Raw genomic sequence first — 5,054 nt, 5'->3', positions numbered from 1 at the left:
CTTTGTGATTCCTTTCACCATAAGAGCACACAGCTTCATCATCTCTTCATCAGGGTCCATCTCAGATAGCCTTTCAGTTTCTGAATCCTCATCACTATCAGGATTTGATGACTCAGTATCAGACTTTGTGATGAGTGCCTTTCCTTTGCCTTTCTTTGAGACAACCACTTTAGGGGATTCCTCCTCAGCCTTAAGAGCAACTGTCCTTGACTTTCTCCCATGCCTCTTGCTTCTTTGATCCATCTCAAGTTCATGAGTCTTGAGCATACCATAAATTTCATCAAGAGTAGTTTCATCAAGAGCATAGTTGTCTCTTATAGTTGTGGCCTTCAAATCCCAACTTTCAGGAAGAGCTAAAAGGAATTTCAGATTAGTATCTTCAAGATCATATTCCTTATCCACCAGTGACAGATCATTCAAGAGTTTGACAAATCTATCATATAAACCAGTTAATGACTCATCAGGTTTTGAGTCAAAGTGCTCATACTCTTGAGTGAGTATAGTCCTCCTGTTCTTTTTAATTGAATCAGTTCCCTGACATCTTATCTCCAAAGCATCCCATATCTCCTTTACAGTCTTGCAGTTAATTACCCTGTTTGACATTACATTATCAATGGCACCGTGTAACAAATGTCTTACCTTTGCATCCTTTGCAATAGATGAGATATCTTCAGCTGTATATTCACTTTTCTCCTTTGGTACAGTCTGTGCTGGCTGATCTGCAACTATAACATAGAGCTTGGTTGGCTTATGTGGTCCTTTATTAATTCTGTCAAGGTATTCTGGATCTGTAGCTTCCAGAAACATAGACATCCTTACCTTCCATATGGGATACTCAGAAGGTTTCAGTATGGGAACCCTTATAGTCTCATATCGATTATGGATTTGAGTCTTTGGAGTTTCCTCAGTTTTAGTGGGCTTAGTTGAAGTTTGTGCTTCTTCAGACATGACTGTTTTTGGATTTTTACTGTATGTATGTTAACAGAAAGCCCTGATACCACTTGTTAGGTCACACACACTGTAGAAGGGGGTTGAATACAGTGTTTACTATAATCAAATCGAATATAAGAACTCAAGTAACAGAAAACAGATTTTATTCAACACAATAAACTCCGTAACAAAGAACTGTCCTCTCTCAGTGATGAACAAATTATCACGAGAGCTGCTAGGGTTACAATAAATAATAAACTCGATTATGATAACACATATAGTGTAAACCCTATGCCTGTGTTTATATACTACATAGTTACAAGATAATCTTCTAACTGATATCGAATATAATTCTGCTTCCAAATATATATCAATCAGTTATCTTTTCTTCCAAATATTCTATTCCTTATAGATTCTTCTCCATGCATATCTCTTCTTATGTTTGTCTTGATCTTCTTTCCTTTCAATCAGCCGCCTTCCTTATCTGAACGTTTCCTTAAGTCCTGATATTATCTCCTGATAAATATCTCCAGATAACTTAAGTTCTGACAACTTAAGTTCTGATATCTTAAGTCCTGACTTCAGTATAAGTACTGATTTCCAGTTAAATCCTGATTTGTCCTGTTAAGTAAGATCTGAAAACTAAACACAAATCATATTAGACATGATATCACAAATATATCTAACATTATCATACCAAACAACTGTACCGAACAACCGAAGAATAACTACCAAATATAGGGTTATTTATATTTTGATATATATATTTTCAATAGTTGGAAAAATAAATTAAAGAACAGTTATAATAATAAATGTTTTGTGATCATTTAAGACTTGACTGAAAATAAATAATATAATATAATATGTTGTTAACGGGATTTGAGCTCCGAACCTGTAAAAATTGTTTTAAAAATAAAGAATATAAAAGTTTAAATATATAAGCCGTTGACGGGGTTCGAACCTGAATCAATAAGAGCGGTTTAAATATTATAATAATATTATGTTATTATAGCATCCAACTGTTCCATCTATCTGACATTAGATCTGACGGTTGTTATTTGTCGTACCAAACGACCAACCAACAACTACTAAATAGAGGGTGTTATGCTTATAATAGTATTGTATATATATATACTAGCTTAAATCTCGTGCGATAAACGAGTTCTCGTTAATATTTTGAAATTTTTATTTATCCCGTCATATTATAATTTTAAAATATTTATATAATAATAATAATAATAATAATAATAATAAAAATTTTAAAAAAATAATAGAATAACATGTGGTCGTAGTTTAGTAGGATAAATATATTATATCTAGTAGTTTAATAATTTAGTAGTATAGCAGATATAGAATGCCAACTTTTTTTGATAATAGGATAAGTTGTGATTGTAGTTTAGTAGGATAAATAGAATATATGTGTAGTAGTTTAATAATTTAGTAGTATACCGGATATATAACATTTTTATTTATTTTAATAACCAAAACGAGAGAATAACCGTTGAACCAAATTATATCTCATTTCAATTATTATAGTATATATATATAGTATAGATATATAATAATATTGATATAGTATAATATAGATTATTTCTAAATTCATTTGTAATACACAATATGATCAGCCTATCTTTCACTCCCACACGCATTCCGGGTATTACAGCAAAGACCTTGAATCTGTCATATATAAATAATATTATATTAGATATATGTTTTTTTGACAGAAAAATATTAGATAGTTTATGTTAAATATACGAATAAGAAAGATTTTTTAAATAGAATAAACTGATCATATGAATGAGTGAATAATTTTTTTTATCAGGGAATGAATCTATATTATCTTAAAGGCTACTAATGCCCATTTAGAATTTATCCACTAAATTTACCCATGACCTATGACCCATGATCCATTTTATTTTTTTACACATAAAACTTTATATTATACACATATCCATGGATCTTTCACATTTAAATTTATTATAACCATTTAGAAACTAACCTAATATACACCTAACCCACTCCCTGATTGTAGCAACTGAATAGTACGTTTGAATTGTTTTAAATTATTCTCTCTCAGAACTGCTGCATAACTCCAGCCTCCTCTGATCTTCTCATTCGTTCCATGCTCCGTCGACTACGTCTACAATCATAATATCATTATCCATACATATCTCTGTGAATCTGTAATATGTACACACATATATATATATATATACTTATCCGTGTATTTGATTCTTTATTTGTATGATCCTCATAATTTTGAATTGTATTTTTGCAGATGATTACCGATGGCTGCCTCTAAAAAGCGGGTAATCATTGTATTTCATTAATGATTCAAAAGTATGCCTATGTTTTCATTAATGTTTCGATTATGTAAAAACTTAGGTTTTGCACTCCAACTGTTTGATTGTGATTCTAAATAACTCTGTTTTGTTATTTTCTTAAAGAATGGTTTTAAAATGAAGGATGAGGAAGTGTAAATTAATTTATCTTATGTATGTTTGTATTTTTCATCTATCTAGAGATAGTTACTTGGTTTTTTTATTGTTTCAACTAATTTGTTCTCAATGTTATTATAGATTATTAGTCTAACCAAAGATGATTTTTTGTGTTTTTAGTAAGCAGGTGATTATTAGAGTTTGTCGAAATTAGGTTGAGTTTAATTATTTGATTATTAATTGTGTATATGTAAATGTTGTCTTACGATGTTGCCTCATTTTCATAATTTGATTTTAGGAACAACTATATTTTCGTATTCGTAGGTTTTAGATAAAAGTTAAAGTTTGATGAAACTGAATGATTTGTTTATTTTGTTGTGGACCTCAATTGTTGTTTTTGATAATGTGATTTTGTAAGCATCCACTGAGGTTGCATCTGCGAAGAAAAAACGGTTGACGCTTATTGACTTTGACATTGGAAAGCCTTTTGGAAGAGGAAAGTTTGGGCATGTGTATCTACTGAGGGAAAAGAGGGTCAGTCCTTTTTTCAATCTCTATATTCTTGAACTTAGGTTATTTTCGTATAAGCATTTGGATTCATATACATGATCTCTATATACTTTCCCACCATATATTGTCTTTTTGTTTTGTAAAAAACTAAATATTTGTTTTTTAATGATTGTGTGGTGATTGAAAAGTATATGCACAATGAGTTGGCCCTGATGGAGCATCAGCTACGCCACAAAGAAGGTATCCAAAACTATCACGGCACCCTAATATTATAAGGCTTTATGGATATATCTATGATCAGGTACTCAAAAATAGTTAGCTCAATACATCAACAAAAATTGATCAAGCAAGAATATAACAATAATTTTTTTTGAGGAGGTTTTTTACAACCTTCCAAGAATTTAATTTTTTATTAGGGTCCAGATTAAACATTTAGCATCTGTGTTTATTTCCTTTCATTTTTATTAGAGTTCAGCAGGTTGGATGATGTTTGTATATGCTATTGTATTTATCATTTTATGTTGACATATGTAGGCTATGTATTTTGGACAGTGAATTTTGATGTATGAATGGCCATGGCTCAGTAAAGCATGCAGCAAAATTCTTTTATTTCAGGTTCTGTGGGATTTTCGCATAGCAGTGCTAAATCACCAAATCAACAATGTTAGGATTGGCTCAGCAAAGTATGCATCAAAATTCTTTTATTATGATTTTATTTTATACTCATCAAGAAAATCAAACCAGTGGTACAATTATCTGTAGCGGTGGAGAACACACAATGCGAACTTCAGGTCACTACTTCATTTTTTGTAGATTCTTCTTATAAAAATCGAATCAAGTTTTCTCACCTTTCCATCATGTCACCCTAATATTCTAAGACTTTATAGATATATCTATGACCAAGTACTAAAAAATAGTTAGCTCAATACATCAACAAAAATTGATCACGTGAGAATATAACATCAAATGTTTTTTTTGAGGAAGTATTTTACAACCTTGCAAGATTTTTTTTTATTAGAATTCAGATTAAACATTTTCCATATGTATTTATTTTCTTTCATTGTTATTAGAGTTCAGCGGGTTTGGACAATGTTTATATATGTTATTGTATTTATCATATTATGTTGACATATCTAGGTTATGTATTTTGGACAGTGAATTTTGATGTATGAATGG

The sequence above is a fragment of the Apium graveolens genome, chromosome 11 (genome assembly GCF_009905375.1).
Source record: "Apium graveolens cultivar Ventura chromosome 11, ASM990537v1, whole genome shotgun sequence".
Classification (NCBI taxonomy): domain Eukaryota; kingdom Viridiplantae; phylum Streptophyta; class Magnoliopsida; order Apiales; family Apiaceae; genus Apium; species Apium graveolens.
This window is presented reverse-complemented; position numbering follows the sequence as displayed.